Source organism: Nyctereutes procyonoides, unplaced genomic scaffold (assembly GCF_905146905.1).
Source record: "Nyctereutes procyonoides isolate TBG_1078 unplaced genomic scaffold, NYPRO_anot_genome, whole genome shotgun sequence".
Classification (NCBI taxonomy): domain Eukaryota; kingdom Metazoa; phylum Chordata; class Mammalia; order Carnivora; family Canidae; genus Nyctereutes; species Nyctereutes procyonoides.
In genome coordinates this window covers 8330466-8358427 of record NW_026575128.1, presented here as the reverse complement: position 1 = coordinate 8358427, position 27962 = coordinate 8330466, and the positions used below count along the sequence as shown (strand labels likewise).

At 40.8% G+C, this 27962-nt stretch overlaps 1 long non-coding RNA gene across 1 annotated transcript in view; it reads right to left on the bottom strand.

Moving 5' to 3' along the window:
• The window catches only part of LOC129520633 (uncharacterized), a 29952-nt gene extending 3187 nt beyond the window's left edge, over window positions 1-26765 (bottom strand). Inside the window, exons 1-2 of the long non-coding RNA XR_008666644.1 lie at window positions 26593-26765; window positions 16999-17095 (exon numbers count right to left, since the gene is read on the bottom strand). This is a non-coding gene — a long non-coding RNA (uncharacterized LOC129520633). The remainder of the gene's footprint in view (window positions 1-16998; window positions 17096-26592) is intronic.
• Window positions 26766-27962: the final 1197 nt, after the last annotated feature.

The following is a 27962-nucleotide window of genomic DNA, read 5'->3' as shown; positions in this document are numbered from 1 at the left end:
ACCCACCCATATACTGATATTTCGGATTCCAAACTGACCCAACAGAGTTCATTTTAGCCTTCTCCTTTCTATATTTGTGAGAAACCTAGTTTTTGTTGTCTAAAACATATTTACCGATTTGTTCAATTTAAGTGAACACATATGGCGATTTTGGAATTGCTAATTTATGCCCCTGTGACAAATATATTTACTGGCTACATTACAGCATTAATCTGCAGTTCTTTTTTATCTTCACCATTACAGCATCCAATCAAGAGGTTATTTTCCAGAACAACTTGGAATAAAGTTTTCTTCCCCATCCCCTTTAATGTCACTCCTTCCTCATTCCTGATACACAGTTCCCATCTCCCCAGTGTTTTGCACCCCTTTCCCACCTACCCCCCACAGGTTACCAATCACATCACTTTAGTTTCCAGTTTATCCTCCCAGTATTGATTTTACGCAAATGACTGATACACGTGAACTGTCTTGTATCTTTTTTTTAATATTCATAACTTTCTGAGTCTTTTAAAAATTTTTTTATTTATTCATGAGACACACACAGAGAGGCAGAGACACAGGCAGAGGGAGAAGCAGGTCCCACACAGGGAACCTTATGTGGGACTCGATCCCGGGACCCCAGGACCACGCCCTGAGCCAAAGGCAGGCGTCCCTATCTCCTTCTTTCTTAAACAAAAGTTCATACTATAAATACTCCTGTGCTTTACTTTTGTCACTTAACAGTATATTATCTGAGAAACACTCTATATCAGTTGATACAAATCATTCTCATCCTTTGGTTTTTTTTTTTTATAGTTCCATTATTCCACTAAATGGATATACCATAGTTTAATCACTTTGCTTTGTGTGGGCATTTAGACTGTTTCCAATACTTTGCAATTAATTGCATTACAATGCTGTAGTGAATTTCTTGTGCATATGTATTTTTGTATCGTTGGAGGTATATCTTAATGGTAAAAACCCAGAAATGGGAAGAGGGGCAAGATGGCGGAAGAGCAGGGTCCCCAAATCACCTGTCCCCACCAAATTACCTAGATAACCTTCAAATCATCCTGAAAATCTATGAATTCGGCCTGAGATTTAAAGAGAGACCAGCTGGAATGCTACAGTGAGAAGAGTTCGCGCTTCTATCAAGGTAGGAAGACGGGGGGGAAAAGAAATAAAGAAACAAAAGGCATCAAGGGAGAGGGGCCCCGCCAGGAGCCGGGCTGAGGCCGGGGCGAGTGTCCCCAGGACAGGAGAGCCCCGTCCCGGAGGAGCAGGAGCTGCACCAACCTTCCCGGACGGGCGGAAAGGGGCTCGCAGGGAGTTGGAGCAGGACCCAGGAGGGCGGGGATGCCCTCGGGATCCCTGGGACACTCACAGACACCTGCGAGCGCAGGAGAGTGCGCCGAGCTCCCTAAGGGCTGCAGCGCGCACGGCGGGGCCCGGAGCAGCTTGGAGGGGCTCGGGCGGCTCCGCGGAGGGGGCTGCGGGGCGGGAGCGCAAATCCAACAGCGCAGGCCCCGGAGCACAGGGCGCCAGGACACAGCCCAGGATCCGGCCTCCCCCCGGGACAGGCAGAGGCTGGGAGGGCCCAGGACAGCAAGGACGCTCCTGCCCCGAGCTGAGCAGATCAGCGGCCCCGCCCCGGAGCCTCCAGGCCCTGCGGACGGAGAGCCCCGGAGTTCCTGCGGAGGCTGAATCCAGGGCTCCAGAGCTGCCATAACCACTGTGGCTGTTCCTCCTGGGGCCCCACGGGGTAAACAACCCCCGCTGAGCCCTGCACCAGGCAGGGGCAGAGCAGCTCCCCCAAGTGCTAACACCTGAAAATCAGCACAGCAGGCCCCTCCCCCAGAAGACCAGCTAGACGGACCAGTTCCAGGGGAAGTCAAGGGACTTAAAGTCTACAGAATCAGAATATACTCCCCCGTGTTTTTTGTTTTTTTTCTTTTTTCTTTTCTTTTTGATTTCTGATTGCTTTCCCCACGCCCCCTTTTTTTTCACCTTTCTTTTTCTTTCTCTTTTTCTTCTCTTTTTTCCCTTCTTTTTCGTTTTTCTCTTTCGCTTTTCTTTCCTTCTCTCTCTTTCTCTCCTTTTCCCAATACAACTTGTTTTTGGCCACTCTGCACTGAGCAAAATGACTAGAAGGAAAACCTCACCTCAAAAGAAAGAATCAGAAACAGCCCTCTCCCACAGAGTTACAAAATCTGGATTACAATTCAATGTCAGAAAGCCAATTCAGAAGCACTATTATACAGCTACTGGTGGCTCTAGAAAAAAGCATTAAGGACTCACGAGACTTCATGACTGCAGAATTTAGATCCAATCAGGCAGAAATTAAAAATCAATTGAATGAGATGCAATCCAAACTAGAAGTCCTAACGACGAGGGTTAACAAGGTGAAAGAACGAGTGAGTGACATAGAAGACAAGTTAATGGCAAAGAGGGAAACTGAAGAAAAAAGAGACAATTAAAAGACCATGAAGACAGATTAAGGGAAATAAATGACAGCCTAAGGAAGAAAAACCTACGTTTAATTGGGGTTCCCGAGGGTGCCGAAAGGGCCAGAGGGCCAGAATATGTATTTGAACAAACCCTAGCTGAAAACTTTCCCAATCTGGGAAGGGGAACAGGCATTCAGATCCAGGAAATAGAGAGATCCCCCCCTAAAATCAATAAAAACCGTTCAACACCTCGACATCTAATAGTGAAGCTTGCAAATTCCAAAGATAAAGAGAAGATCCTTAAAGCAGCAAGAGACAAGAAGTCCCTGACTTTCATGGGGAGGAGTATTAGGGTAACAGCAGACCTCTCCACAGAGACCTGGCAGGCCAGAAAGGGCTGGCAGGATATATTCAGGGTCCTAAATGAGAAGAACATGCAACCAAGAATACTTTATCCAGCAAGGCTCTCATTCAAAATGGAAGGAGAGATAAAGAGCTTCCAAGACAGGCAGGAACTGAAAGAATATGTGACCTCCAAACCAGCTCTGCGAGAAATTTTAAGGGGGACTCTTAAAATTCCCCTTTAAGAAGAAGTTCAGTGGAACAATCCACAAAAACAAGGACTAAATAGATATCATGATGACACTAAACTCATATCTGTCAATAGTAACTCTGAACATGAACGGGCTTAATGACCCCATCAAAAGGCGCAGGGTTTCAGACTGGATAAAAAAGCAGGACCCATCTATTTGCTGTCTACAAGAGACTCATTTTAGACAGAAGGACACCTACAACCTGAAAATAAAAGGTTGGAGAACCATTTACCACTCAAATGGTTCTCAAAAGAAAGCAGGGGTAGCCATCCTTATATCAGATAAACTAAAATTTACCCCGAAGCCTGTAGTGAGAGATGAAGAGGGACACTATATCATACTTAAAGGATCTATCCAGCAAGAGGACTTAACAATCCTCAATATATATGCCCCGAATGTGGGAGCTCCCAAATATTTAAATAAGTTAATAATCAAAGTGAAGAAATACTTAGATAATAATACACTTATACTTCATGACTTCAATCTAGCTCTTTCTACCCTCGATAGGTCTTCTAAACACAACATCTCCAAGGAAACGAGAGCTTTAAATGATACACTGGACCAGATGGATTTCACAGATATCTACAGAACTTTACATCCAAACTCAACTGCATACACATTCTTCTCAAGTGCACATGGAACTTTCTCCAGAATAGACCACATACTGGGTCACAAATCGGATCTGAACCGATACCAAAAGATTGGGATCGTCCCCTGCATATTCTCAGACCATAACGCCTTGAAATTAGAACTCAATCACAAGAAGAAGTTTGGAAGGACATCAAACACGTGGAGGTTAAGGACCATCCTGCTAAAAGATAAAAGGGTCAACCAGGAAATTAAGGAATAATTAAAAAGATTCATGGAAACTAATGAGAATGAAGATACAACCGTTCAAAATCTTTGGGATGCAGCAAAAGCAGTCCTGAGGGGGAAATACATCACAATACAAGCATCCATTCAAAAACTGGAAAGAACTCAAATACAAAAGCTAACCTTACACATAAAGGAGCTAGAGAAAAAACAGGAAATGGACCCGATGCCCAGCAGAAGAAGAGAGTTAATTAAAATTCGAGCAGAACTCAACGAAATTGAGACCAGAAGAACTGTGGAACAGATCAATAGAACCAGGAGTTGGTTCTTTGAAAGAATTAATAAGATAGATAAACCATTAGCCAACCTTATTAAAAAGAAGAGAGAGAAGACTCAAATTAATAAAATCATGAATGAGAAAGGAGAGATCACTACCAACACCAAGGAAATACAAACGATTTTAAAAACATATTATGAACAGCTCTACGCCAATAAATTAGGCAATCTAGAAGAAATGGACGCATTCCTGGAAAGCCACAAACTACCAAAACTGGAACAGGAAGAAACAGAAAACCTGAACAGGCCAATAACCAGGGAGGAAATTGAAGAAGTCATCAAAAACCTCCCAAGACACAAGAGTCCAGGGCCAGATGGCTTCCCAGGGGAATTATATCAAACGTTTAAAGAAGAAACCATACCTATTCTACTAAAGCTGTTTGGAAAGATAGAAAGAGATGGGGTACTTCCAAATTCGTTCTATGAGGCCAGCATCACCTTAATTCCAAAACCAGACAAAGACCCCACCACAAAGGAGAATTACAGACCAATATCCCTGATGAACATGGATGCAAAAATTCTCAACAAGATACTAGCCAATAGGATCCAACAACACATTAAGAAAATTATTCACCATGACCAAGTAGGATTTATCCCCGGACACAAGGCTGGTTCAACACTCGTAAAACACTCAATGTGATTCATCATATCAGCAAGAGAAAAACCAAGAACCATATGATCCTCTCATTAGATGCAGAGAAAGCATTTGACAAAATACAGCATCCATTCCTGATCAAAACTCTTCAGAGTGTAGGGATAGAGGGAACTTTCCTCGACATCTTAAAAGCCATCTACGGAAAGCCCACAGCAAATATCATTCTCAATGGGGAAGCACTGGGAGCCTTTCCCCTAAGATCAGGAACAAGACAGGGATGTCCACTCTCACCACTGCTATTCAACATAGTACTGGAAGTCCTAGCCTCAGCAATCAGACAACAAAAAGACATTAAAGGCATTCAAATTGGCAAAGAAGAAGTCAAACTCTCCCTCTTCGCCAATGACATGATACTGTACATAGAAAACCCAAAAGCCTCCACCCCAAGATTGCTAGAACTCATACAGCAATTTGGTAGCGTGGCAGGATACAAAATCAATGCCCAGAAATCAATGGCATTTCTATACACTAACAATGAGACTGAAGAAAGAGAAATTAAGGAGTCAATCCCATTTACAATTGCACCCAAAAGCATAAGATACCTAGGAATAAACCTAACCAAAGAGGTAAAGGATCTATACCCTAAAAACTATAGAACACTTCGGAAAGAAATTGAGGAAGACACAAAGAGATGGAAAAATATTCCATGCTCATGGATTGGCAGAATTAATATTGTGAAAATGTCAATGTTACCCAGGGCAATTTACACGTTTAATGCAATCCCTATCAAAATACCATGGACTTTCTTCAGAGAGTTAGAACAAATTATTTTAAGATTTGTGTGGAATCAGAAAAGACCCCGAATAGCCAGGGGAATTTTAAAAAAGAAAACCATATCTGGGGGCATCACAATGCCAGATTTCAGGTTGTACTACAAGGCTGTGGTCATCAAGACAGTGTGGTACTGGCACAAAAACAGACACATAGATCAATGGAACAGAATAGAGAACCCAGAAGTGGACCCTGAACTTTATGGTCAACTAATATTCGATAAAGGAGGAAAGACTATCCACTGGAAGAAAGACAGTCTTGTCAATTAATGGTGCTGGGAAAATTGGACATCCACATGCAGAAGAATGAAACTAGACCACTCTCTTTCACCACACACAAAGATAAACCCAAAATGGATGAAAGATCTAAATGTGAGACAAGATTCCATCAAAATCCTAGAGGAGAACACAGGCAACACCTTTTTTGAACTCGGCCACAGTAACTTCTTTCAAGATACATCCACAAAGGCAAAAGAAACAAAAGCAAAAATGAACTATTGGGACTTCATCAAGATAAGAAGCTTTTGCACAGCAAAGGATACAGTCAACAAAACTAAAAGACAACCTACAGAATGGGAGAAGATTTTTGCAAATGACGTATCAGATAAAGGGCTAGTTTCCAAGATCTATAAAGAACTTATTAATAAACTCAACAGCAAAGAAACAATCCAATCATGAAATGGGCAAAAGACATGAAGAGAAATCTCACAGAGGAAGACACAGACATGGCCAACAAGCACATGAGAAAATGCTCTGCATTACTGGCCATCAGGGAAATACAAATCAAAACCACAATGAGATACCACCTCACACCAGTGAGAATGGGGAACATTAACAAGGCAGGAAACCACAAATGTTGGAGAGGATGCGGAGAAAAGGGAACACTCTTGCACTGTTGGTGGGAATGTGAACTGGTGCAGCCACTCTGGAAAACTGTGTGGAGGTTCCTCAAAGAGTTAAAAATAGACCTGCCCTATGACCCAGCAATTGCACTGTTAGGGATTTACCCCAAAGATTCAGATGCAATGAAACGCTGGGACACCTGCACCCCGATGTTTCTAGCAGCCATGTCCACAATAGCCAAACTGTGGAAGGAGCCTCGGTGTCCATCGAAAGATGAATGGATAAAGAAGATGTGGTTTATGTATACAATGGAATATTACTCAGCCATTAGAAATGACAGATACCCACCATTTGCTTCAATGTGGATGGAACTGGAGGGTATTATGCTGAGTGAAGTAAGTCAATCGGAGAAAGACAAACAGTGTATGTTCTCATTCATTTGGGGAATATGAAAAGGGAATATAAGGGAAGGGAGAAGAAATGTGTGGGAAATATCAGAAAGGGACACAGAACATAAAGACTCCTAACACTGGGAAACGAACTAGGGGTGGTGGAAGGGGAGGAGGGCGGGGGGTGGGGGTGAATGGGTGATGGGCACTGAGGGGGACACTTGACGGGATGAGCACTGGGTGTTATTCTGTATGTTGGTAAATTGAACACCAATAAAAATTAATTTATTAAAAAAAAAACCCAGAAATGGTCTTGCTGGGTCAAAAAGTAAATCAATACATACGTAGTATTTTTAGATATTGCCAAATTTCCCTTTGGAAGGGTTATGAAAATTCATATTCGCACCAGTGATGTAGGAGTGCCCATTTCTCCACAGCTTTACCAACAAAGTATACTGTCATATTTAAAAATTTTTGCTCTTGGTAGGTATTATTTTAATTTGCATTTCTCTAATTATGAGTGAACCTGAACTTTTTTCATATATTTCAGGACATTACTATGTCTTATTTTTTTGTGTGTGTGTTGTCTCTTCATATCTGATTCCCATTTTTAAATCAGGTTTTTGGAACTTTGTCCCTGAAATATGTTGTTTTGTTTTGAAACTGTAAGTCTCACAACCACTATTTATTGCCAAGGTGAACTCTGATCTTCCTGAGGGACTTATCAATAGGATTTCTGGTAGCAAGTATGAGCACCAGAGGGGGCACCCAAGGGCCTCCAAACCTTTTGGACTCACTGAGATGGGGATCAATGACCCCCAGCAGGGTTTGGTCATATTGGATGAAGACATCTTAGCTCCTGCTTAGAAGCCTCATCCATGTATTTCTGGACCCCAGAGCTTTGAAGAATTGTACTAATCTGGGCCATGTGACCACTACCCTTCACACAGACTCAAAGGTCTACTCCAGGAAATCATTTCTTGCCCAGAACCAGAACAGGTTCTAGTAGCTTGTACTGCAGTGTGCACTGCGGGATCATCTCCGGGGGCTGCCCATTCACCTGTATAAGATTGTTGCCCTGTCTGCAGTGCACCACACCTGGGGCCATCATTTTGTGTCTAAGGACCAGAATGCAGTGGGGCCCTTGGGCTGCATGGCCAACAATGTAGACAAGAGACCTTCACCACGTGGTGTCACAACCAGAAAAGCTTTTATCCCTCATATGTTCTTTAAAGATTTTATTTATTTATTTATTTATTTATTTATCTATTTATCTATTTATTTATTTATTTATTTACATAGATAGAGAGCATGACCAGGGGGAGGGGCAGAAGGAGAGGGAGAAGCAGACTCCTCACTGAGCAGGGAGCCCGATGTGGGGTTGGATCCCAGGACCCTGAGATCATGACCTAAGCCTAAGGCAGCTGAGCCCCCCAGGTGCCCCTTGTCCCTCAGATTTTAAGAGCTGTTTAAATATAAAATATATTGTACTTTTTATGTAGTATATATTGTGAATATTTTCTCCCAGTTTCTCTTTGACAAACTTTTATTTATGGCATTTTTTTTTTTGCTTGTTTCCAAGAATTTAGTGAAATTTATCTATCTTTTCCTTTTAATGCCTCTGTATTTTAAGTTACAGTTAGCAAGCCTTTTTCTACACCAAAATTACAGAGGAATTAACTCATGTGAGTGGTGGATATAAAGATGGCTCTTTTAATAATAGTGCAGGGACAAGTGGGTAGCTATTTAGGAAATGCTAAAAATGGATCATTCACTGTTCCATGAAAAAAAAGTAGATCACTTTTCAAAAAAGTTTCCAAAAACTTTCCAAAGTTCAGCAAAGTTGTAGGGGACAAGAGCAAATATCAGTTCTGCTTTTATACACCAGTGATGAATAATCTGAAGAGAAAACTAGGAAAGCAATTCCATTTCTAACAGCTATCAAAAATAATAAAAATACTTAGGAATATATCTAACCAAGGAAGTAAAACTTTTATGCTGAAAACAGTGCTGAAAAAATTAAACAAGAGCTAAATAAATTAAAATGCAATCATATTCATAGGTAAGAAGACTTAACATTGTTAAGATGTTGATATTAGCCAAAGCAATCTAAAGATTCAACATAATCCTATCAAAAGTCCAACAGCCTTTTTTTCCACATGGAATTGCAAAGGGCCCTGAATAAGCAAAATAATCCTGAAAAAAAATAATAAAGTTAGAGAAATCACACTTCCTAACTTTGAAACTTACTACAAAGCCACAATGATTAAAATAATATGGTATGGGCATAAGAACAAACATAAAGACCAATGGAATATAAATCCCAGAAATAAACCCTCACACATATGGTTAATTGATTTTCAACAATGGTGTCAAGACCATTTAGTGGGAAAGGATGGTTTCTCAACAAATAGTACTGGGGAAACTATGTCCACATACAAAAGAATGAAGTTGGACCCTAACCCACATAACATACAAAAATTGATTAAAAAAATGGATCAGAGACTAAAGATAAAAACTAAAATTACAAACGTCTTAAAGAGAACATTGAGGAAAATCTTCATGGCATTGGAATTTGGCAATAATGTAACGAATATGACAACAAAAGTAAAAAAATAGGTAAACTACATTAAAATTTAAAACTTCTAAAAAAAAGAAATTTAAAACTTCTGTGCAAAAGAAATAATTAATAGTGAAAAGGCAACCTACAGAATGGGATATTTAAAAATCTCCTATCTGATAAGGGGTAAATATCCAGAATATATAACGAACTCCTACAACTCAACAACAAAATACAAATAGCCTAATTTTATTTTTTTATTTTTTATTTTATTTTTTTCAAATAGCCTAATTTTAAAATGAACAAAAGGACTTCAATATTTCTCCAATGAAAAATATACACATGGACAACAAGGATTTGAAAAAATGCTCAACATCATTAATCATTAGGGAAATGCAAATCAAAACCACAATGAGACATCAACTCACACCCATTAGGATGGCTACTAACAAGAGAAAATAACAAGTGTTAGCAAAGATACAGCAAAACGGGAACCCTTGGGCACAACTGGTAGGAATGGAAAATGGTGGAAGCCTCTATGGAAAACAACCATGTTGGTTTCTCAAAAAATTAAAAACAGGATTACCATATGATCCAATAATTCTATTTCTGGGAATATATCCAAAAGATCTGAAAACAGAGTCTCAAAGAGGTATTTATACACCTACATTCATAGCATCATTATTCACAATGGTCAAAAAGTGGAAACAACCCAAGTGCCCATCAGCCAATAAATGCATAAACAAAACACAGTAATTGCATACAACAGACTATTATTCATCCTTGAAAAGAAAGGAAATTCTGACACATGCTATAACATACATGAACCATGAAGACATGATGCTAAGTAAAATAACCTGGTCATAAAAAAAAAAAAACAAAAATACCGTACGATTCCACTTAAATGATGTACCTAGAATAGTCATATTCCTAGAGACAGAAACAGAGGTTAGCAGGAATGAGAGTTGTTTAAGCCTATAGAATTTCAGTTTTAGGAGACGAAAAAGTTCTGGAGACTGACAGCACAAAGACGTGAATCTACTTAACACTACTGAACTATATATATAGTTAAGATGGTAAATTTTATATTTTTGTATTTTACCACAATTAATAAAAACCAAAGAAAAATTAGATAAGTTTGACCTTACCAAAATTAAGAATTTTGTGCATCAAAGAACACTATCCAGAAAGTGAAAAGACAACCCACAGAATGGCAAAAAATACTTACAAATAATATTTCTGGTAAGGGATTAATACTGAAAATACATAATGAACTTCTACAGCTTACCAACCAACCAAAACAATGCAGTTAATGATGGGCAAAGGAGTTGAATAGACATTTCTCCAAAGAAGATATACAAATGGGGGCCCTTGGGTGGTTCAGCAGTTGAGTGTCTGCTTTCGGCTCAGGTCATGATCCCGGAGTCTCGGGATGGAGTCCTGTATGGTTCTCCCTGCATGGGGTCTGCTTCTCCCTCTGCCTGTATCTCTGCCTCTCTCTCTGTGTCTCTCATGAATAAACAAATAAAATCTTAAAAAAAAAAAAAGATATACAGATGCCTATAAGCAAATGAAAAGATGCTTAACATGGTGTTTAGGGAAATGCATATCAAAACCCAGAAAGGTAAACAATTCACACCTACTTGGATGGTGATAATAATAAGAAAAAAACATTGGGGGCACCTACATGGCTCAGTCCATTACGCATCTGACTCTTGATTTCAGCTCAGGTCATGATCTCAGGGTCGTGAGATGGAGCCTCTAATCTGGCTCCCCACTGGGCATGGAGCCTGCTTCAGATTCTCTCTCTGCCCCCCCAACCTCCCCTCACCCCTGCTCATGCACTTTCCTTCTCTCCAAAAAAAAAGGGGGGGGGAGTCAACAAATTTTGGTAAGAATATGAATTATTGGAACCCCTGTAACAGCACATCCACTATGGAAAACAGTTTGGGATTTCCTCAAAAGGTTAAACACAGAACTACCATATGACCCAGCAATTCTACTCCGAGGTACCTATCCAAAAGAACTGAAACCAGGGATTTGAACAGGCATCTAGACACCAATGTTCATTACAACATCCTGTTGCCCATCAGAAGACTGAATTTAAAAATGTGGTATTTACATAAAATGGTAATTATTCAGACATAAAAGGTAATGAAATTTTGATAAATGCTACAAATGGATAGACCTTGAAAACATTATGCTTCCTAAAATAAGCCAGACACAGAAGGACAAATATATGATTCCACTTATATATGAGGGGCCCAGAATAGGCACATTTTCGGAGATACAAAGCAGAGGTTGCCAGGGAATGCGGGGAGGTGTACGGGGACAGGGCAGTGGGGAAGAGGAAGAGATTGTTCAGTGGGTACAGAGTTATGTCCGGGATGGTAAAAAAAAGTTTAAGTAAAATACCAGTGATGGATACAGAGTATTGTGAATGTTTTTAATGCCACTGAATTGTACACTTATTAATGGTTAAAATGATAAATATGTTACACATATTTTACCCCAATAAAAAAAAAAGGTCTATTTTACCCTAGTGATCTATGTTAGTGTGTTAGTACGTCATATACTAACTTCCCATATGAATTTGGGTCTAATTCTGCACTTTTTATTCTTTTCCACTGTTCTATTTGTCCCTGCCAATGCCACAAGGTTTTAATTACACAGGATTCATTGTGAGTGTGTATGTGTACATATATATATATATATATATATATTCTTTTAATTAAGCAAGCTCTGTGTACAATGTGGGGTTTGAACTCATGACCCTGAAATCAAGAGTTGCATGCTCTACAAATTGAGAGCACCCCAGAGGCTTTATAATCGATTTCATTTTTTTTCATAATATATTTTAATGACTGATAGGGTTATTCAACCCTTACAATTTCTCTTTTTAAGTATTTTCCTGGATATTTCTAAATCAGTTTTATTGGGACACCTGAGTGGCAGTCAGTTAAGCATCTTGGTTTCAGTGCAGGTTATGCCCTCAGGATCCTAAAATTGAGCCCTGAGTCTGCTCTGTGCTCAGCACAGACTCTGCTTGAGATTCTCTCTCCCTCTCCTTCTGCCCCTCCTGCTCCTGCTCTCTTTCTCTCTCAAATAAACAAACCTTTAAAAATAATATAACCAGTGTTATTGGGCTAGAACTCATATCCTGTACAATTTACTCATTTAAAATACAAATGGTGGTTTTTAGTACACTTGCCGGATTGAGAATCCAATTTTAGGACATTTCTCCACATCCAAAAGAAACTCTGTACCCATTAACAGTTGTCTCCTATTCTCCCCCCTCCCTTTACTAGCCCTAAACCGTTAATCTATTTACAATCTATAAATTCGTCTATGTGGACATTTTCTATAATTGGAACCATAAAATATGTGATCTTTTGTGACTGGCTTCTTTCACATAGCACATTTCCAAGAGTGATTCATCCTGTAGCACATATCAATACTTCCTTTCTTTATACTGTCAAATAATGTTCCATCATATGGATATATGACATTTGTTTATCATCAGTTGATGGATATCAGGACTGTTTCCACTTTTTAGCTATTATGACTAATGCTGCTAATAACATTCATATATAAATGTTTGTGCCCACTTCTGTCTTCAACTCTCTTGAGTTTATACCTAGAGTGGAATCGCTAGATCATATTATAACTATATTTAACCATTTAAGAAACTGGCAGATGGTTTTCAAAGTGTCTGTGCTGTTTGACATTCCTAACAGCAGGGATATGGGTTTCAACTTTTCCATTTCCTCACCAATAATTGTTATTTTCTCTTATTACTGCATCTTAGTGATCTCATGATTTTGATTTACATTTCTCTAATGACTAATAATGTTGAACATCTTTTAGTGTACCTATTGGCCGTTTATAGATCTGTTTTTGGACAAATTCCATTCATATCCTCTGCCCATTTTTAAAAGTAGGTTATTTCTCTTTTTACTATTGAGGAGTAAGAGTTCTTTGTATATTAGGGATAGAAGTCCTTATCAGATATATGATTTGCAAAAAGTTTTTCCCATTTTGTGAGTTGTCTTTCTGCTTTCTTGATAATATCTGCAGCAAAATAAAAAAAGTTTTAAACTTTGCATAGCCCTATATACGTATGTGTGTATGTATGTCATTTGAGCTTTGGGTGTCATATTTAAGAAAACATTGCCTAACCCAAAGTAACTACGATTTACTGTTTTCATCTAGGAGTTTTATAGCTTTGTTAGCTCTTATAGTTAGGTTTATGAATTTTTAAAGATTTTATAAAAATGTATTAGAGATACAGAATCAGAGAGAGAGAGAGAGAGAGCACACAAGCCAGGGAGGAACAGAGGGAGAGGGACAAGCAGACTCCACGCTGAGCCTGATACAGGGTTTGATCTCACAACCCTGAGATCATGACCTGAGTTGAAATCAAGAGCTGGATGCTTAACCAACTGAGCCACCCAAGCGCCCCGTATTTTTAATTAATTTTTATGTATGTCGTGAGGTAGGATCCCAACTTCATTCTTTTGCATATCCAGCATCATATCCCAATACCATTTGTTGAAAAGACTATTAATTCCCATTTAATTTCCTTAGGACCTTTACTAAAAGTCAATTGACAATTATTCTGGGTATTTTTGCATGTTTGTATTTCCACATGAACCCTAAAATCTGCTTGTCTAACTCAATGAAACAACTTGTTAGGATTTTTATTAAAATTGCATTGATTTAATAAATTAACTTGGGAGGATTAACATCTTTAGGATGTTGAATCATCATATTCAAGAGCAAGGGATGTTTTACCATTTCCTTAAATCTGCTTTAGTGTCTTTTAGGAGTGTTTTATTTTATTTTATTATTATTTTTTTTAATGTGTGAAACTTCAGAGAAGTTTTTTTTTTTTTTGTATATTTTTTCATTGGAGTTTGATTTGTCAACATATAGAATAACACCCAGTGCTCAGCCCGTCAAGTGCCCCCTTCAGTGCCCATCACCCAGTCACTCCACCCTGCCCACCTCCCTTTCCACTACCCCTTGTTCGTTTCCCAGTTAGGAATCTCTCATGTTTTGTCACCTTCACTGGTATTTCCCACTGATATTTCCCCCTTTCCTCTATAATCCCTTTCACTATTTTTTATATTCTCCGTATGAATGAAATCATATAATGATTGTCCTTCTCCATTTGACTTACTTCACTCAGCATAATACCCTCCAGTTCCATCCACGTCGAAGCAAATGGTGGGTATTTGTCATTTCTGATGGCTGAGCCATACTCCATTGTATACAAAGACCACAGCTTCCTTATTCATCATCTGTCGATGGACACCGAGGCTCCTTCCACAGTTTGGCTTTTAGGAGGATTTTAAATTTGTTTTATGCCTTTCTTAATAAATTTATTCCTAAACATTTAATCCTTCATGTCGCTATTGTAAATGGGCTTTTCTCTAACATTATGTCCAGTTTAAGCTATTTCTATATATGAAAGCTGATTTTTGTATGTTAATTTTAAATCCTGATCCTTCATTGAATTCTTTTACTGTAGGAGTTAGTTTTATCATTGATTCTCTGGAGTCCAGTTACACTATGATCTGCAAATAGATACTGTTCTACTTGTTCTTTTTTTTTTTAAGATTTTATTTATTCATGAGAGACACAGAGAGGGGGGTGGGCAGAGACAGAAGCAGGCTCCATGCAGGAAACCTGACGTGGGACTCGATCCTGGGTCTCCAGGATCACGCCCTGGGCTGAAGGTGGCACTAAACTGCTGAGCCATCCGGGCTGCCCTGTACTTATTCTTTACCCATTTTTATGTCTCTTATTTATTTCTCTTATTTGTCTTGGCTAATTTACCTTTAACATAATGCTGAACGATAGTGAAGATAGTGAGGATGCTTGTCTTGTTCCTGACATGAATGGAAATTCCTGTAGTGTTTCCCCATTTATATAAGATACTAGGGATGCCTGGGTAGCTCAGTGGCTGAGCATCTACCTTTGGTTCAGGTCATGATCCCGGGGTCCTGGGATCGAGTCCCATGTTGGGCTCCCACATGGAGGCTGTTTCTCCCCCTGCCTGTGTCTCTGCCTCTCTCTCTGTGTCTCTCATGAATGAATGAATGAATGAATGAATAAATAAATAAATAGATAAGATACTAGCTTTAATGCTAAGATATATACTTCATCAAATTAAAAAAGTATTCTTCAAATCCTATTTTCTTGAGTTTCTCTATCATGGATGGGTACTTAATTTTGTCAAAGGTTTTCTCAGTATCTACAGAGATTACCTTATTATTTTTTCTTTATATTTATTAACATGGTATATGATACTAATAGGTTTTCTTATATTGTACCAATCCTGCATTCCTGGAATAAATCCTGCCTTAGAATTTCTGCCTCTGTTTTTCTCTCTGCCTAGAATTTGCTTTCCCTAGTTTTCATGTCTAGCCCCTTCATCTATTCAGACCTTATAAAATATCTCCTCCTCAGAAATGCATTCCCTGGACCACTCAATCAAGAGTAGCCTTCCAGTTAACCTCTAGGGCAGTACCCTATTTTAATTTCCTACCTAGCACTTATCATGAGCTGGTATTTTCCCCACATATCCCATATGTATATTCCTATGCACACACCTTCAACCACTATGACGGTACTAAAGCTGTCTTAGAAGTAGATTACTGTATGCCCAAGATATATAGTGCCTGGCATATGTTAGGCACTCAATAATTGTTTGTAATAAATCTTCTACCATTTTGGATTCACTACTGTTACGTGATTTATTACAGGAGTAACAAAAACCCACCTCTGAATACACTTATGGTATAAATCTAGATTTCTCAACTTTAAAGAGAAAGCTAAAAACTCAAACAAGGGGATGCCTGGGTGGCTCAGCAGTTTAGCGCCTGCATTTGGCTCAAGGCATGATCCTGGAGTCCTGGGATCGAGTCCCGCATCGGGCTCCCTGCGTGGAGCCTGCTTCTCCCTCTGCCTGTGTCTCTGCCTCTCTCTCTGTGTCTCTCAGGAATAAATATATAAAATCTTTAAAAAAAAAAAAATAAAAACTCAAACAAAATTGAAGTGCACATTTTTTTAGATAGTCTAAATCAGCGAATCAAAAAAAATTACTAGTACTTTAAAAAACTGTAATACCGGGTGGCTCAGTGGTTTAGTGCTGCCTTCAGCCTACGGTGTGATCCTGGAGACCCGGGATCAAGACCCACGTCAGGCTCCCTGCATGGAGCCTGCTTCTTTCTCTGCCTGTGTCTCTGCCTCTGTGTGTGTGTGTCTCTCATGAATAAATAAATAAAATCTTTAAAAAAAAAACCTGTAATATTAAAATCAGGGTTCTCTTTCTTCCAACTAACATTATCTAATTAAAATATCTCATTAAAATTTGCTACAAAATTTATTAATAAAGGACTTAACATTTAAATTGGATAAAGAAAAAAAAATCAATGTAAATGACTAATTGTACCTAATAGAAACCAAAGACATACTTCAATAGACTTTAGTATTACAATTCTCCCAGCCAAAAAGAAAAAAAAACCTCACAAAAATTAATTTTAACTTTATATAATGGAAACCATAAAAGACAGAAAAGTGATAAACTCTCTCAATTTCTCAATTACCTGTAAAAGGTGATGATTTCTCTGAGTGTTTTACTTTTAGAAGTTTCCTATTAATAAATACGTAACCACAGGGACAAGATTTACATGCAACAGGAACCTGGAGGGGGGAAAAAAGGAAAAAAAAAATGTTACTATTTTACTATTTACTGAACTTCTAAAGTGTTTATGTGGTCTCTTCAACTCAACAATAAGTTACTTGAAGGTAGAGATTATTTTAATTTAAACTCCACATCTTGGGCAGCCCTGGTGGCGCAGTAGTTTGGCGCCGCCTGTGGCCTGGGGTGTGATCCTGGAGACCCGAGGTCGAGTTCCATGTCGGGCTCCCTGCATGGAGCCTGCTTCTCCCTCTGCCTGTGTCTCTGCCTCTCTCTCCCTGTGTCTATGAATAAATAAATAAAATCTTTAAAAAAAATAAACTCCACATCTTCATAAAAACGATTTGAGATAGGAAATCATACCCCTCCCACTCTCCTAGTCCTTTACAGCACCATGCATATGGTAAATATTTAATAACACTAATGTAAGCGGCTACAGGAAGTATGTCAAGTAAAAAACTATTTCCTAAAATGTCAGTCTCAGAATAGTTACAATGTGGGTTAGACTAGAAAAAAGGTTAGGAAATTATTACATTAATCCCAGGATGAGAGGCTGTTGTCCTGTTCTGGGATGCTGGCAGGGGAATGCATCCCCCCCCGCCCCCCGAAAAAAAACAAACAATATATTTGACAGACGTTTTAAAGGGAGAAAGATATAAGTCTTGGACACAAATTCATTACTAATCATAAAATAGAACTAAAAACTTATAATTTAGGGGATCCCTGGGTGGCTCAGTGGTTTAGCGTCGCCTTGAGCCCTGGGCCTGATCCTGGGGTCCCGGGATCGAGTCTCATGTAGGGTTCCCTGCATGGAGCCTGCTTCTCCCTCTGCCTGTGTCTCTGCCTCTCTCTGTCTCTCATAAATGAGTAAATAAAATCTGTAAAAATTTAAAATAAAAACTTGTGATTTATATTTTAGCCCATCAGTTATTTCAGAGTACGTTGTTTAATTTCTACAAATTTTTGAAATTTCTAGTTTTCCTTTCTGTTGTTGATTTCCAACTTCATCCTGTTGTGGTTGGAAAAGATACTTTGAACGATATTGGTCTCAAAAAATGAACTTTGATTCTGACCTTATTCCATATACAAATATTTCAAGATGGACTGTAGACCTACATAAAACATTTTAAACTAGAAAACTTCTAGAAAATACTTAATAAAAAATCTGCCTTCAAGAGTTTGAACATGAGAGAGGAAGAGGGCCAGGATCAATTACTGGAAAAGGATTATTTATTTACAATTGCCAGTTTGAGGGAGACTACAAAATAGGTGCTAGACATAGGTTCTCCCAGGCTCCTGTAGAGGAAAGACCCGGAACAGATCTCATTTGCCTGGCAGGTTTCTGTTTTCTTTTCTAAGGTCTTTACTACCTGAAGTAGTCTGTGTTCTTAAGAGTTTTAAGTAAAAAAATGATTATGTCATTTACCAGCTTTATTAAGTTATAATTAACATACAATAAACTATACATATTTAAAACGTACTATTGGACAGGTTTTGACAACTGTGTATGCCCATGAAACTGTCACCACCATCAGTATAGTGAATATATCCATCATCCCTAAGTTTCCTCATACACCATGTAATCTACCCTCTTACCTCTCCTTAGCATCCCCTTCAATATCCCCAAGCAGCTACTGATCAGCTTTCTGAATTTTCTAGAGTTTTATATAAACGGAATCATAAATACATGCTTTTTTTGTTTAGCTTCTTTCCCTTAACATAAATATTTTGAGATTTGTCCATGCTTTTGAATGTAACAAGCTCATTCGTTTTATTGCTGAATATTATTCCATGTAAAGATAAACCTCAGTGTATCTGTACATGTTGACTGTTTCCAGGCTTAAGCTATTACAAATAAAGCTCCTATGAACTTTCATGGAAAAGTCTTTATATATATATGTGTATATACACACACACACATTTTTTCTTTAATAAATAGCTAAATAGCTTTTTTCTTGAATAAATAGCTAAAAGTGGAAATGGCTGGATCATATGGTAGGTTTTTTAAAAAGAAAGCTGCTAAACTATTTCCCAAAGTGGTTGTACCATTTTACATTCCCGCCAGCAGAGGATGAGACGTCCATTTCCTCCATATCCTCATCAATACTCGGTATGTTCTTTTTAACTTTAGTTATTCCCATACGATCTCACTGTGGTAATACGCGTATCCCTAATGACTAATGATGTCGGGCATTTTTCTATGAGCTTATTTGCTGTTAAGTCTACTCTGGTCAAATGTCTATTCAAATTTTTGCCTTTTAATTGGTTTTTTTTTATTATTAACGTTTGAGAGCTCTTTATATATTCTGGATACAAGTCTTCTATTACATACATGCTTTGCAAAGCTTGTTATTGGTTCATGTCTTTCCTTTTTCTTTTTTTTGTCTTTCCTTTTTCTAAACAGTGATTTTCAAAGAACAGAAGTTTAATTTTGATTAAGTCCAATTTATCATTTTCTTCTTTTATGGGTCATGCTTTTGGTGTTGCAACACCAAACAAATGCCTAACTTAAGTTCACAAAGATTTTTTAGTATTTTCTAGAAGTTTCATAGTTTAAAATTTTTCATGTAGATCTACAATCCTTCTTGAAATATTATTTGTATATGGCACAGGTAAGAATTAAAGTTCATTTTTAAGGAATTATTTATTTGAGAGAGAGAGAGAAAGCAGGGGGGAGGGGCAGAGGAAGAAGGAGAGAGAAACTTAAGCAGATTCTACACTCAGAGCAGAGCCTGACATGGGACTCGATTTTATGACCCCAAGATCATGACCTAAGCCAAAACCAAAAGTCAGATGCTTAAATGACTGTGCCACCCAGGTGCCTTAAGTTCATTTTTTAAGACAGTGTATCATTCAAAGTATCTTCTCCAACCACAACAGGACCAAGTTAGAAATTAACATCAAAAAGGAAAACTAGAAAATTCAAAGCATTTTAGAAATTAAACAATATACTCTGAAATAACCAATGGATCAAAAAAGAACTCATAGGGATCCCTGGGTGGCTCAGCGGTTTAGTGCCTGCCTTTGGCCCAGGGCGCGATCCTGGAGTCCTGGGATCGAGTCCCACGTCGGGCTCCCAGCATGGTGCCCGCTTCTCCCTCTGCCTGTGTCTCTGCCTTTCTCTCTTCTCTCTGTGACTATCATGAATAAATAAATAAAAAATCTTAAAAAAAAAAGAACTCATAAGGAAAATTAGAAAATCGTAGAGATGAATGAAAAAAAATACAACCTATCAATCATAGGACACAGTGAAAGCGATGTTACGGAGGAAAGTTATATAGCTGTAAATGCTTACATTAAGAAAGAAGAAAGATCTCAAATCAACAACCTAACTTTACAACTTAAGCAATTAGAAAAAGAAGAGCAAATGAAACCCAAGCCAGCATAAAGAAGGAAATAATAAAGATTAGAGATAAACAATATAGAGAATAGAGAAACAAAACCAGTGAAACAAAAGTTGGGTTTTTTTTTTTTTTTTTGAAAAGATGAACAAAACTGACAAGGCTTTTCCTAGAGATCAAAAAAAAAAAAAAAAAGAGAGAGAGAGATTTAATTACAGACATACCTCATTTTATTGCACTTTGCTTCATTGTGCTTCACAGATACTCTAGGTTTTACATATTGAAGGTTTGTGGCAATGCTTCATGGAGCCAGGCTATCAGCACCATTTTCCAATAGCATTTGCTCACTTTGTGTCTTTATCATATTATGGTAATTTTTGAAATACTTCCAACTCTTTCACTATTATCCTGTTATGGTGATCCATGATCTTTGATGTTAGTATTTTCATCATTTTGGACTGCCTATACAAGACCCATACAAGACCACAAAACTTAATAAATGTGTGTATCCTGAATGCTCTACCAATTGGCCATTCCCCTATCTATGTCCCTCTCCTCAGGCCTCTCTGTACCCTAAGACAAGGAAATATTGACATTAGGCCAGGTAATAACCCTACAGTGGCCTTTAAGTATTCAAGTTAAAGGAAAAAGCACACATCTCTCATTTTAAATCCAAAGCTAGAAATGAGTAAGCTTAGTAGGAAAGCCATGTCAAAAGCCAAGAAAGGCCTCTTACACCAAAGAGTCAGCCAAATTATAAACACAAAGGAAAATTTCTTGAAGGAAATGGCTCACTCCAGTGAACACACGAATGATAAGAAGGTGAAACAGCCTTATAGTTAATTTGCAGAAAGTTTTAGGGGGCTGGAAAAAGATCAAACCAGCCACCACATTCCCTTAAGCCAAAGTCTAACTCAGGGCAAGGCCCTAATTCTATTCAATTCTATGAAGGCTGAGAGAGGTGAGGAAGTTGCAGAAGAAAAGTCTGGTTGCATGAAGTTGGTTTGTGAGGCTTAAGGAATGAAGCGGCCTCCATAACCTAACAGTGCAAAGTGAAGCAGCAAGTGCTGACAGAGAAGCTGCAATAAGTCACCCAGAAGACCCAGCTAAGATAACTAATGAAGGTGTCTACACTGAGTAATAGAGTCTCAATGTAGATGAAACAGCCTTATATTTGAAGAAGATGCTACCTATGACTTTCACAGCTGGAGAGAAGTCAGTGCCTGGCCTCAAAGCTTCAAAGGACGGGCCGATTCTCTTGCAGGGGTTAATGCATCTGTGGCTTTAAGTTGAAGCCAAAGCTCATTTACCATTCCAAGATCCTAGGGCTCCTAAGAAATATGCTAAATCTGCCTATGTTCTATTAATGGGAAAACAAAACCTAGATGATAGTACATCTGTTTACAACATGGCTTATTAAATATTTTAAGCCCACTATTAAGACCTACAGTGGAGAAAGAAAGGTTCCTTTCAAAATGTCACTGTTCATGGACATGGCACCTGGTCATCCAAGAGCTCTGGCGAGGTACAATGAAGCTATGTTGTTTTCATACCTGCGAACACAACATCCATTCTGCAGCCTATGGATCAAGGAACAATTTTAAGTCTTCTTATTTAAGAAATACATTTTGTAAGGCTACAGATCCCTAAATAGTGATTCCTCTGATGAATCTACACAAAATAGATTGAAAATCTCCTGGAAAGAATTCACCATTCTGCACACTATCAAGAATAGTCATGATTCAGGGGTCCCTGGATAGCTCACTCGGTTAAGGATCTACCTTTGGCTCAGGTCATGGTCCCAGGGTCTTGGGATTGAGCCCTCACCAGGCTCCCTGCTCAGTGGGGGAGTCTGCTTCTCCCTCTCTCTCCCCCTCTACCACTCCCCCCTGCTTGTGCTCTCCTGCAAGTGCTCTCTCTCAAATAATAAAATCTTAAAAAAAAAAAAAAAAAAGAACATTTGTGATTCCTGGGAAGAGGTAAAAATATCTACAGGAGTTTGGAAGAAGTTCATTCCAGACTTCATGGGTGACTCTGAGAGGTTCAGAAGTAAATACAAGATGTGACAGAGAACTAGAATCAGAAGTGGAGCCTGCAGATGGTCTGAATTGCTGCAATCTCATAATTTTAATGGATGGGGAGTTGCTTCTTATGGATGAGCAAAGAAAGTGGTTTCTCCAGATGGAATCTATCCTGGTGAAGATGCTGTGAAGACTGTTGAAATGACATCAAAGGATTTAGAATATTACATAAACTTAGTTGATAAAGGAACACAGTTTGAAAGGACTGACTCCAATTTTGAAACAAGTTTTACTGCGGGTGAATGCTAACAGTATTGCATGCTGCAGAGGAACTGGGAAAGGAAGAATCAATCAACGACGGCAAACTTCACTGCTCTTTTACATCAAGAAATCGCCACAGTCACCCCAACCCTTAGCACCACTACCCCGATCAGTCAACAGCCGTCGACATCAAGGCAAAACCCTCCACAAGCAAAAAGATCACAACTCACTGAAGGCTCGGATGATGGTTAACATTCTTCAGCAGTGAAGTATTTTTTAGCTACGGTATATACATTGTTCTGTTAGACACAAAGCTACTGCATACTGAATAGACTGATGGTGTAATAGAGCTTTTATGTGCCCTGGAGAACCAGAAATTTCATTTGACTTGCTTTATTGCAATATTTACGTATTTCACACACTCTAGGGTGACAATTTTTTCACAGGGTTACATTAGTTTCAGGTGTACCACACAGTGATCCGACAATCCTATGCATGACTCGGTGCCCACCGTAAGTGTGCCCTTAATCCCGCTCACCTATTTCCCATCTCAACTGCCTCCCCTCCGGCAACCATCAGTTTGTTCTCTATAGTCTGTTTTTTGGTTTTTCTCTTTTCCTTCCTCATTTGTTTCTTAAATTCCACATGAGTGAAAGTATACAATATTTGTCTTACTCCAACTGACTTATTTCCCTTAGCATTACACTCTAGCTCCATTCATGCTGTTGCAAATGGCTAGATTTCATTCTTTTTTATGACTAATATCTCATTGTGTATATGTGCCACTTCTTTATCCATTCATTGACTGGTGGACACTTGGGCTGCTCCCACATCTTGGCCACTGTAAATACTACTGCAATAAGCACAGGGGTGCATGTACCTCTTCGAATTAGTGTTGGTTTTTCTTTTTTTTTTTTTTTTTGTATTTTAGGGGTACTCAGTAGTGCAATCACTGGATCATAGGGTAGTTCCGTTTTTAAGTTTTGTGTTTTTTTTAAGATTTTTGAAAATTTATTCATGAGAGACACACGGAGGCAGATACTTAGGCAGAGGGAGAAGCAGGCTCCCCATGGGGAGCCCAATGCAGGACTCGATCCCAGGACCCTGGGATCACGACCTGAGCCAAAGGCAGACGCTCAACCATGGAGCCACACAGGCATCCCCCATCTTTAAGTTTTTGAGGACCCTCCACACTGTTTTCCAAGTGGCTGTACCCATCTGAAATCCCACCAACAGTACACGAGGGTTCCCCTTTCTCCACATCCCCACCAACACTTGTTTCTTGTTTTTTATTCTAGCCATTGTGACAGGTAGGAGAGGATAACTCACTGTAGATTTGATTTGCGTTCCTCTGATGATGAGTGATGTTGAGCATCTTTTCATGCACTGGCTGGTCATCCGGATGTCTTCATTGGAGAAATGTGTTGTCTTCTACCCTCTTTTTAATTGAATTATTTGTTTTGGGGCTATTGAGTTGTATCAGTTCTTTATATATTTGGATACTAACTCTCTATCAGATATTTCATTTGCAAATATCTTTTCCCATTAAGTTATCTTATAGTTTTGTCGATTGCTTCCTCTCCTATGCAGCTTTTAATTTTGATGTAGTCCCAATAGTTTATTTTTGCTTTTGTTTCCTCTGTCAGAAGACCTATCTAGAAAAATGCTGCTATGGCCAATGTCAGAGACATTACTGCTTGTGTGCTCTCTTCTGGGATCTTTATGGTTTCAGGCCTCCTATTTAGGTTACTCATCTATTTTGAGTTTTTGTGCAAGGTGTCAGAAAGTGGTCTGGTTTCATTCTTTTGCATGTAGCTGTCCCAACAGCTACTTGCTGAAGAGACTGTCTTTTTCCAACTGCATATTCTTGCCTCCAGTGTTGAAGATTAATTGACCATATAATCGTCGGTTTGTTTCTGAGTTCTCTATTCTGTTCCATTGATCTGTGTCTATTTTTTTTTAAAGATTTTATTTATTTATTCATGAGAGACACAGAGAGAGGCAGAGACACAGGCAGAGGGAGAAGCAGGCTCCATGCAGGGAGCCCGACGTGGGACTCGATCCCAGAACTCTGGGATCACGCCCTGAGCTGAAGGCAGATGTTCAACTACTGAGACACCCAGGCATCCCTGTGTCAGTATAATGTTTTAATTACTACAGCTCTGTAGTCTATCTTGAAATCTAGGATTGTGATACCTCACAGTTTTGTTCTTTTCAAGATTACTTTGGCTACTTGGTCTTTTGTGGTAGAACAAACTTTGGGATTGTTTTAGCTCTGAAAATGCTCTTGGTATTTTGATAGGGACTGCATTAAATCTGTAGATTGCCTTAGGCAGGGCAGACATTTTTACAATATTGGTTCTCAGTCCATGAGCATGGAATCCTTTCCATTTGTTTGTGTCCCCTTCAATTTCTCTCATAAGTGTCTTATAGTTTTCAGAATACAGATCTTTTTTTAAAAAAAAGATTTATTTATATATATATATATAGAGAGAGAGAGACAGAGACATAGGAGGAGGGAGAAGCAGGCTCCATGCCTGGAGCCCGATGTGGGACTTGATCCCGGGACCCCAGGATTGTGCCCTAGGCCAAAGGCAGGCGCTAAACCGCTGAGCCACCCAGAGATCCCCTAGAGTACAGATCTTTCACACTTCCTTAGTTAAGTTTATTCCTAGATATTTTATTATTTTGGCCATTGTAAACAGACTGTTTTCTTAATTTCACTGTTTCATTAATATATAGGAATGCAACAGAAGGGCACCTGGGTGGCAGCCCTGGTGGCGCAGCAGTTTAGTGCCTCCTGCAGCCCCGGGGTGTGATCCTGGAGACAGGGGATCGAGTCCCACGTCCGGCTCCCTGCATGGAGCCTGCTTCTCCCTCTGCCTGTGTCTCTGCCTCTGTGTCTCTCGTGAATAAATAAACAAAAATCTTAAAAAAAAAAACAAACTTCATGGGATTATGACATGTCAGTAAAGGATTAACCAAAGTCCTTCTGGAGAAAATAGACCTTTGGTGAAGTTCGGCACTCCGACCCTGTCGGCCTAATCAGGTAATGTTACTAGACGGTATTGCTCGCGGTAAAAATGGCCCCTTATTGGCATCTGAGCGGGAATCCGGGCACCTGGTGAGGGGCAACAGCTTCAGGCTCCCCAAGCACAGGAAGTACAAGCGGGCCTTTCCCTGCAAAACCCTGGAGGCAGCGGCCTCCCTCCTGGGCTCCGCAACGGGGCTTCTAGGCCGCGGGCAGTCTCATTCTCAAGGCCGCGCTGCCGTCTGGGCCCACGAGGGGGCGCCCGGGGCGTGAGCACCTGCGAGCGCGCACCTGCGAGCGCGCACCTGCGAGCGCGCACCTGCGAGCGCGCACCTGCGAGCGCGCACCTGCGAGCGCGCACCTGCGAGCGCGCACCTGCGAGCGCGCGATGCTCTTCCGAGTCCACGCAGGTTTTCCAGCTGGGCCAGGGCTGGGCCTCGGGGGCTGGCTGAGCCCTGGACCGCGCGTGGCCTTGGTTCATAAAGTAGACACTAAATGTTCAAGGTAAATTCACCTTTTTGAAGCCAGACAACGACCTACCATTCACAGAGGGGGAGCCTAGAGAAACTGCGCCTTCGGAGGACAAGCGCAGGTCACCGGGTCACGCGGGGCACCGCCGAGCGCGCCGAGGTCGCCCCCTCCCGGCCTCCAGCAGGTCACTGCGTCGTCGCGGCGGGAACAAAGGGGCCGCCGGGCTCCCGGGCGGAGGGCGCGGCCGTGCTCGGCCCCAGGCCCGGTCACCGGGCGACCCCCCGTGACCCCCGCGCCCCCGCCGCCAGGTGGGCACCGGCCGGACCGCGCCCCCGTGACCCCCGCGCCCCGGGCCGCCCCCGCCCGGCCCCCACCTGCTGGTCGCACTCGGGGCACGACTTGGTGGCCATCTTCACTTTCTTGGCTCGACTCGCAGACATGCTCCCCTCCTGCAAGGCGGCGGCGGCGGCGGCGGCCCGGGCTCCTCCCCTCCGGCCTCCGCGGCCCAGCCTCCACCCGCCCGCTCCCCGCGGCCCGGACCAAGGCTCAGGCGGGGGCGCGCGCGTGCGCGGAGACTGCGTGCCGGGGGGCGGGGCGCGGCGTGGGCCTGCGCAGCCACGCCCCCTCCCGGCCGGCGGACGGCGCGGGGGCGGGGCCTGGGCGGGGCGCGGCCGGAACGAGCGTCGGGCTGGACCAACGAACGCGCGGGGGGCGGGGGCGAGGCGCTGGACACGCCCCCGGGGGCGGGGCCTAGCGACGGGGTGGGCGGGTCGGCTCAGAGCGCAGGTGGGGGCCTGGCCTGACGCGCGGAGGTGAGCGGCTCGGGCCGGACGGGATGGGCGGACACCTGCCCGGGCTCGGCGCTGAGACCTGGGTCCGCCGTGCAGTCCGATAGTCACCGAAGGCCGATTCTGCCGGACAAATGTGAACACCTGATGGGTTTCACACTGAACTGCTCAGAAAGGAAGGACACCAAAAAGGCAGGGAGCCTTGAAGGATGGAAGGAGGAGGGAAGACGAATGGAAAGAAAGGAGGAGGGAAAAGTTACTTACTGTTACAGCTAACGTTGATTTTTTTTAGTTGCAGGATATGCAGACTACAATATCTTTTTTTAAAAAAATACAACAGTTTTAGATTCCGAAAAATTAAGCAGAAGGTGCACAGATTTCCCACACACAGGGCTTTCCCACGGTCAAAATCTGGCAACAGAATAATATATTTATTATGATCAGTGAACCCACATCCGCACACCGTTGTCACCCAAAGCTCAGCTTACCTTCAGCTCATTCTTGGTGTCGTACCTTCCACGGGTTTGGATAATGTGTAGAGATTCTAGAGATTTATAAGTGTCACCCAGAATAGTTTCACTGCCCATAAGAATCTCTCGTGTTCCGTTCTTCCCCCCTCCCCCTTCACCCTCAGCACCCACTGATGTTTTTTTTTTTTTCTGACTCCTTCATTTTTGCCTTTTCCAGAAGGTCATGTAGTTGGGATCCTCCAGTATGTAGATTTCTCAGATTGGCTCCTTTCACTGAGTAACATGCATGAAAGTTTGCATTGAAGTTTTCTCCATGTCTTTTCAGGGCTCGATAGCTCATTTATTTTTCGTGCTGCATAATAATCAATCATCTGGATGCACCACAGCTTATTTTTCCCTTCACTCATTGAGGGACATCTTACCTGCTTCTGAGTTTTGGCAATTATGAATTAGGCTGATACAGACATCCACGTACAGATTTTTGTA